Below are 8,896 nucleotides of genomic sequence, written 5' to 3'. Positions count from 1 at the left end.
GCATAGTGTTCTGAGATGCCCTTCCCCACTACAATACTGAGAGAGGTGTTCTGGAATAGTTAGAGAAATCTGTGTTCTATAACACGTCTCGATTCTAACACCCAAGGTATCAGAAGCAGCAGGACCAGGACTTGATCAATAGAACTTTATAAGTGACCAGATAATGGTGAACATTTCTGCTTTAACTTCAGCTAATGTGCAAGTTCAGATACTGTTCATTCTGTACAATGCTTTCGTTTGTCAATGTCTTGTGATATTGTGTGTGTGTGTGTGGTGTTGTATGTGTGTGCATGTCCATATAGGGGCCAGAGGTCAACATCAGGTGGCGTTTTCCATAGCTCTCCATCTTAGTTTCTGAGGCAGGGTCTTTCTCTGAACCTGGACTCCCTGATTGCTTAGGCTGGCCCGTGACTCCCGCCTCTGACCACTAGTGCTAAAATTACAGATATACCACAGCACCCCACTTTTACAAATTCAGGTCCTCATGCGTATGTGGCGAACACTTTACCAATTGAACCATCTCCGAAGCCCTGGTTATGTTTATTGCTAAATTATTTATCCTCATTAGTGGATTCCTGATGCTGTCTTGTTCGTTCCTTCCCACAAGTGGCCCAGGATGGTCTGGAACTTGCTGTGTAGCTCAGGCTGACTGCAAACTTTTGATCTTTCTACATCAGCTTCCTAGTTACTAGAATTACAGGTACCAGACACCATTCCTGGTTATTGTTCTTTATAATTTTCCTAAGTTTAGTACCAAAGTCAGAAAAGGCACTTAAAATACATCATCATGTGCAGACGAAGTTCAAACTCCATTAGCAGATTTCCCCTTAAGATCTACTTTGCCTAGAACTGTTTCCACTGTAGTCCCTCAGGAGCTAAGGATTTGTGGTAGAGAATTACTTTAAAATTAAGATAAATTAATATAATCAAGTGTTTCAAAATTCCTTTCTTCAATGTGTTCATTCTCTACAGTCTACTGTGCTCACTATTCTAGTCAATAAGTCCCCTCTTTCTGCATTTTCTCCAAGTTACTTTAGTTAGACAAAACAAAGTTTTCTAAGAAAAAGATAGAGCTGGGATGCAACTTATCAGGCTTCTCAGCTTACATCACCCTTTGGTGAGTTGCCCAAAAAGATAAAGTTTGCTTCAAAGCACGGACAGAGCTTCCCAAACAGCAAAGGGGCACACAGCTGAGACTTGGTGGTTGTGACTGCTTGGCCAGACATTATCCTCTTTCTGCAGAGACTTTGTGTTAGATTAAGCTTAAGGTCATTGGTGTGTGAAAATTTCTCTTAGAAATTCAAACACATGTAAGCCACACACTGTTGACCCTTCTCACCAAAAGGGAAAAATAGCAGGAACTCCTACTGTCCCGGGCACTACTGCTTTGTGTAGTTCATTTTTTTTTCTGACATTCTATTTTGTTTTTGAGACATATTCTCTATGGTGGTATTTTATTTGTACTGAAACGTGAATTTAATTGTATGTTAATAAATAAAGTTGCCCGAGGGTCAGAGCTATTAGAGCCATAGAAAGAGCGTGGCTTTGGTGGCACACGCCTTTAATCCCAGCATTTGGTAGGTAGAGCTAGGTAAGTCTGTGTGTTCAGGGATACAGCCAGCATTGGAGACATATGCCTTTAAGACCTGGAGGGCTGTACTTACAGACAGTGATGAGGCAGTCACGTGTTTGGGTTTACAACCAATGAGAAGGCAGAACAGAAAGACTATCTAAAGACAAACACACAGGAAGTAGCTCTCTTTCGGAGAGGTAGGACCACCACAAGAGGAAGGGTAAGGTTTTAGCTCTGAGCTCTGACCTCTTGGCTTTCTTCTTTACATTGGTTCTGTGTTTCTTATTTAACAAGACGGTTGGTTACATCTACAATTCTGTCTTTAAACCAGGCTGGCCTCCAAGTCATGGCAGTCCTCCTGCCTCAGCCTCCTAAATGCTTGGATTACAGGTGTGCTGCACCACACCAACCTCTCTGACTGGTAAACTGCCTGCTTTTGTTTGCAGGCTCCTTAAGAGGAGTAAGACTGTGACTTCTTCCCTCCCAATGAGTGCACTTAATGACATGTTTTCTGGTTCTTTCTGTCTCCTGTTTCTCCCCCAAAGATACCCCAAACTGGAACCACTGCCATATCATATCACACCCAATTTCTCACTAAATGTGTGTACAGTTTTACAGCCAACAACTCCTTCCATCTAGTTAAAGGACACCCCTTGAAGCCCCCTTCCAGATACATTAACACAGGAGTGCATTTAAGTTTGTCTTAGTAAGGGAAAAGCTCATATCCCAGCTACCAATGCTTTACTGAACACACACGTTCCCCTCCAGTCTTTTACCGTGCGTGTTTGTATGAGAAAAGACAGAGCAGGGCAGTTGGCAGTTCACTCTGCTCTTTCTTCTCAGCGGGTAGCATGGTAATGTGAGCACTGGCTTCCAGTTAGTCCTCTACCACACAATGGAGCCTGTAGCATCTTCTCACCCAGTGGACACAGTGATTGGATTCTCATAGACTTGTACAAGAACAAAGGGGAAAACGTGTCAAAATGACTCTGGATCATCCTGTATTCTTTCAGAAAGTATTAGTTCTTCATTCTCTTTTCCTTTCCCTTCTTGTCCTCTCTCAGCAGGGAAATGTCTCAAATTGTAACTGAATACTAAAATTGCACTGTGGCCACAGCGTGGCCTGGTCAGTGTGCTTTACTCTCGGATCTTTTCCAAACACCCCCACAGGAGTGTTCTCCAGAGTTGCTGGACACCCCAACAAGCCTGGCAGTCACTTTATGGGAGCATGAACTGTGCACTGATGGTCTCATGTGTCTACACACTGATGCTCATGTCTGAACATTGCATGGCTTTCCTCTGCGCGGCCCAGCCCCTCTCCCAGGTCCTCCCAAAGTCTTCATTTACCGTAATTCTCTCCAGTTGAGGTTTTTGTAATGAGTCTTTTCCTGTCCCACCAGCCAGCTCCCCAATAATGACATGGAGACTTACTAATTATAAAAGCTCAGCCTATAGGCTTGTTTCTAAATAGTTCTTATAACTTAAATTAACCCAATTTATATTAATCCATCTTCTGCAATGTGGCTTGTGGCTGTTACTTCTCCTCTTGCACACCCTGCTTCCTCTGTCTGGCTGGTGACTCCGCCTTTCTTCTTCCCAGAGTCCTCTCTATTCAGAAGTCCCATCTCTACCTCCTGCCTAGCTGTTGGCTGTTCTGCTTTTTATTACACCAATCACAACAATACATCTTCACACAGTGTACAAATACCCCACTACAGGTTTTATTGAGGGTATTGTTTGTTTTCTACTTTAACTTGATTTTTATTTAATTTTTATTCCATCTTGTCTATTAATAAAAGTATTTAAGGTTTCCCTGTAAGTATAAGTATTAGACCTAGCAACCCGATTCAAGTGTGTGCTGTTTTCATTATTTTTTTTCTGTATGTGTGACAAATTCAGGTTATATTTTTTTATCTTAATATTGTTTTGAGAGGTAAAAACCTCCTAGGTTGGGGCTAGAGAGAGGTCTCAGTGGTAAGAGGGATTATTATTCTTCCAGAGGACCTGAGTTGGGTTCTTAGCATCCATGTTGGGTGGTTCACAACTTCCTGTAACTCCAGCTCCGGAGGCATCACCACCTCTGGCCTCCCTAGCACGTGCACCTGTATGCCTGTACCCACACACAGACATTACTTTAATATTAAAAATAATAAAATAAATCTTTAAAAAAGTTCTAGGTGGCAGAGAAGATTGTTTTAGTACTGTTTCTAGTTTTATTGCACTGTGGTTAGATATTGTATGATTTCTAACTGGGGAGAGGTTTGTTTTTATAACATCTCCAGGAATTCTTGAGGAAAAATATGCATTTTTTGTTTTCAGAGTTAATTTTATAACAAGATGCCATTGACAATATATATATATGGGCTTCTACCTACATTATACTTATACAACACTATATTATAAATGTTATATATATGTATATATGTCAATTATTGTTGTATACTTACCAATAAAGTTTAGAATTAAAATATAACAAATTTTTGGCCATATGGTATCTTTTATGACCATGAATTATAATAGAACTATTCTCAAAAGCAGGTCTATTTTTAAACAAGGCATTTCTAAACAAGAAATATACATCCTTAATTTTTAGTCTTTGACTCTTAACTATGTACTAATTTTATAAAACTGAATTATTTAATTATTTTAACTCATTTTCAATTTGGAATTTGATTTCAGATGTAGGACAATCAGTTTGCTTTGTTCGTTCCACATCTTATATTGTTTTGTTTCACTAGCATGTGGCATCTGAGCTTGTCATTCGGTAATTCAGCAGATACTGAGGAAGTACATGTCTAGCCCACCTGAGTTCATCATTCAGTGGTTTAGTAGATGCTGAGGAAGTACATATCTAGCCCCCAGAGTGCAGCAGTGGCTACAGAGACAGGACATAGGACCTGCCCTCATGGAACTGAGTTTGGTCGAGGGAAAGAGACAATAAGGAAATCAGCATGCAGACTATTTTAAATCATAATGATTGCTGTCAAGAAAGACAAACATATTGGAGAGATAAGAATTCAGCACTGGAGTGGAGAAACCTACATTGTCTTAGGTGACTGAAGAGGTCCTTCTAAGGCAGTGACCTTAACCCTGAACTGAGAATCATTTCCAAAGAATGAAAGAAAGCTGGGCATAAATGCCAGCAGCGGTAGATTCTAGACTGAGGCAAACTATGGGCAATGAGCCTGTTCTGAAAAGTGTTCAGTGTATTTAAGGCACTTAAATAAAATCTGTGTAATGCTCACACAAGGTAGAGTGGGGAGGGGCACTCCATGGGGTCAGGGAGGTGGGTAGTAGCTGGATAATGCAGCTCCCTGAAGACCAAGCTACAGATTATCCATTTTATTTGAAGTATAGGGAAATTACTGAGGAATTCTAAGAATGTTGGGAGGGAGGGGGAATGAGGTAGTTTATATTTTTAGCAAACTGCTCTAGCTGCCTAAGAGCATGGTTTAGAGCCAGCACAGTGGATGGTGTTCAGGAATGACTACAGAAACGCTGGCTAGGAGGCACGTCGACTCAGACAAAAAGGCAGAAATTGAGAAGGAGAGAGATTTGGGAACCTTCAGGAACAGTCCACAGAACCTGCTGCGGACCAGGTGTCAGACGGTGGAGGGAGAGAGAGCATGAGCGACATCTTCAAAGCCCAGCTTTCTGGTTTGAGTACTTTTGTAGAACGAAGACCAGTGCGGGGCAGGAGGTTCTTGTCCTAACTGGGTTAGGAATTCAGTTTGGGTCACGTAAAGCCTGAGATACTCTTGAGATTTCTACTAGAGAGTGAATCTTCTAGAATGTAAAAGAGAGGTGATAAGTATAATTTCAATAAAGGAGTGGAAAAAAGAGACTTAATAAGAAATTCAAGAGAAGATATGAAAACCCTCTGTATTAAAAACTCTAAAGCATTAATGAGAAGATTTCATGGGAATGGGAATAAATTAAGGAATATATGGTATTCATGGGCTGTAACTCTCTTTTCTTTGTTAAAGTAGTAGTTCCTCAATATAAAACAAATAGTAATTTATTCTCAAGTTGGTCTATGGATTCAGTGAACTCCCACTTCTCATCAAGGGGAGTGGTGTAAAATGTCAATGAAAATGCAAACGCCCAAGAATATTCAGAACAAGCATAAACCAATGAATTGAAAAATCCCACGTGACTAGATACCAAGACATGTCATAAAGCTATAGTAATTAAGACCCTGCAAATGGGGGCAAGCGAGCTCCAAAAGCCGAGAGTGGAAAGCTGAGGCTCCTCTCCCCGGGGGACAGCTTGACACATGCATATAAAGACAGATGTTTTGTGTGGAAGAAGGAAGTGGGGCTGGGCTTTGGCTTTCAATGTGGAGGCTTATAAGAGGAGCGCAGCCAGCTAGCCTGATAAGAGCACAGCTGCCCTGTTCCAGGTAGTGTGACTAGGCATGTCTGCTAGCTACTTCCCGCCGAGCCAACTTGGAGTCTGCCACTGCCTCTGGTGATTGGCGATGGTGACCATCAGAATGCTGGGAGCCAATGAGAAAGAGACAGCACAGCTGAGAGTCTCCAGCTGCCAATGGGAAATCTGGAGGGGTAGATAGGTTCACCCCATATCCGCAATAAACGAACAGCTGCTTGCTCCTCACCTGACTCTTGGTGTCTGTGTTGTTGACCCCATGCCTTCTCACCCCTCCCCCAAGGAGTGTCCAGATAGGGCGACCCATAACAAAGGCCAAGGCATGTGTGAATAGGGGTCCGTGCCTGTACGTGGTGTGATCTGTTTCAGCCAGGCTTCTGCTGTGGGACTCCCTTTGGGAAGAGCGTTTGGTCATCGTCTCCACCAGCTCCACTGCCTCACAGCAGGCTCGCTGTAACCACCCACTTCTGCGCTATGTAACCCCATAGGTGTGCATTGCCTCGGCCAATGCCATGCCAAAGTCCAGTGTGGCATTTAGTGGTGTACTAGGTAGGAGATTTTCTCATTCCTACCAGGGACAAATCAAAGAAGATGTTTGTTATTATATTTTCTGAAAGCTGTGGCTAATGGAAGGTTCAGTATTTTCTCTAAGTTATTATTGGAAATCAAAAGTCCAAACCTAACGTTTTCTAATAGTGTGACTGTAACACACACATACACGCACACACACACACACACACACACACACACACACACACACACCAGCCAATTATAAATGTATAACTAATGAAGAAGCATAATGAATAGGCTGATTAGAATATAACTAATGAATGAGTAATCAGTCACTATGTCATATATCATAACAATCTCTAGTTAAGCAATAAAATAAGAGTACCATATTCACAACAGTAACAAAAATTTGAAAATACAAAGAATGTGTGGGAACATCATGAGGAAAACTACAAAAGTTTATTGAGAGATACAAAGTAATAGTTGAATAAGTGGGTACACATATTAAGTTTCTGAAAAATTGTAAAAATGTCAATTGTTTGCTTTTGAATTTATGATTTTAATGTAATCGCAATAAAAACTCTAAAGGACTTTTCCTATTTTGAGAAAAGTTTAAATAAAATGCATATGGGAATGTAAACCAAGCAAGGGTGAAGAAATGTCTGAAAAAGCAGAGAATTTGAAGTAAACTTTCCCTAGCAATTTCACTTGCAGCAATGTGTTAAAATAAATTTAAATAAAGCAGTTTGAAATTTGAAATAACACTTGTTTGTAAGATGATTAGTATTCATAATATGGACAAATTAGGCTCATTGAACATCCCCTTCACAATATGGAAATGGTGAAACTGGATCATGCATATTCTAGACTTCTAGACCATCATTAAATGTCATGTTTACAAAACATTTTTAATGATATGATATATCAATAATAATGCCATGTGAAAAATGGAATTATAAACACATTGAGCATGATTCCATTCTAAAAATTCTTGGGTGACATAAAATTTCTAATTGAATTTTTTGTCTTTTATGTTTTATGTATTTCTAAATTCATAAAGTGGAAATGCATTTCATAATTAGAAAATGGTAAAAATGACTGTCTTTTTAAGAGGAAATAGTAACGTCCTTCCTTCACACAGAAACACTCTTCAGTGCTGTGGCTTTGAGGCAGACGACCTCCATTCGTCTGACTGGACTTGTGTTCCCTCCCTGTGTGACCTGTCCTATGAGGTCATTTGTGTAAGAAGTAGTTGGTTCCCGCCAAAGACACTTCCTCTGCCTTTGGTGGTCTGGTGAGAAGGTACTGTTTACATATAATGCAAGCCCCCATGCCAGCATTCCAAACTTCAGTACATCAGCTCCAACTTTTGTATTTTTAATAAGATCTTATCTCCCTCCTCGCGGCAACTGCTGGATTGTTTAGAGACAGTCCTGTAGTGTTTATGACAGCGTTGGTGGTTGCCATGGAAAGAACTGAGCTGTCCCCAACCCCATAACAGACGTGGGTTCAAAGCAGTCGATCTGGCTGAATTCACAGCCTCTGTGAACCCTGGGAGTTTTCTTGAACTGCTGGAAGTTTGTTTGTTTATTGTTAGCAACACAAAACTTGGTTTTCTTTCATTTTCCTTTCAGAAAGGCTGCTGCTTTTGAAAACTAAGAATTGTGTTTCTAGACCATGTTATTCTATTACAGTGGATTTAGGTAATTTTAAAAACTATATGCATATTCATATTTTGTGTAAAATTTTAAAATATTTTTATAATTTCATACAATTATATATACATCCACATACATATGTAAAATGAAAATAGGACAATTCAAAAATGTCATTTCCCAAAACTTTGGTCCAGAACACTGGTAACGGCAGCACAGTTTTTAATTTTGATAGTTTCAGGCAAGTGGAGAACAATACCTATAGGGAGAATACAATTTATTATTCAGATTTGTACAGTATTGAGAGTAGAAGTTCTGTCAATAATTAAGTAGAGATAACTCTTTTGTGATCAATGTGGGGTTAAGGGTGACCCTAATTGGAAGAAATTAAATATGGGTATTATGGGTTGAATTGTGTCATCTGAATATTCACACATTCAAGTCTTAACCCCCACTGTTACTTGGAAATACAGATTGCTGCAGATACAGTGAGTTGAAATGAGTTCCTATGGAGTGGAGAGGGCCTGCCTTCGTTACTGCTCTATCACTGTGGGAAAACATTGTGACTAAGGCAACTTAGGGAAGTGAACTTGGGCTTATGGCTCTAGAGCAGTGGTTCTCAATCCTCTTGCGACCCTTTAATACGGTTGGTTCCTCATGTTGTGATGACCCACAATCGTGAGCTAATTTTTGTTGTTAATTCATAACTGTAATTTTGCTACTGCTATGAATCCTAATGTAAATTTTTGACACGCAGGATATCTGATAT

This window comes from Peromyscus maniculatus, chromosome 19 (assembly GCF_049852395.1).
Source record: "Peromyscus maniculatus bairdii isolate BWxNUB_F1_BW_parent chromosome 19, HU_Pman_BW_mat_3.1, whole genome shotgun sequence".
Lineage (NCBI taxonomy): Eukaryota > Metazoa > Chordata > Mammalia > Rodentia > Cricetidae > Peromyscus > Peromyscus maniculatus.
The sequence above is the reverse complement of the archived record's forward strand: the minus strand, read 5'-3'. Positions refer to the sequence as shown.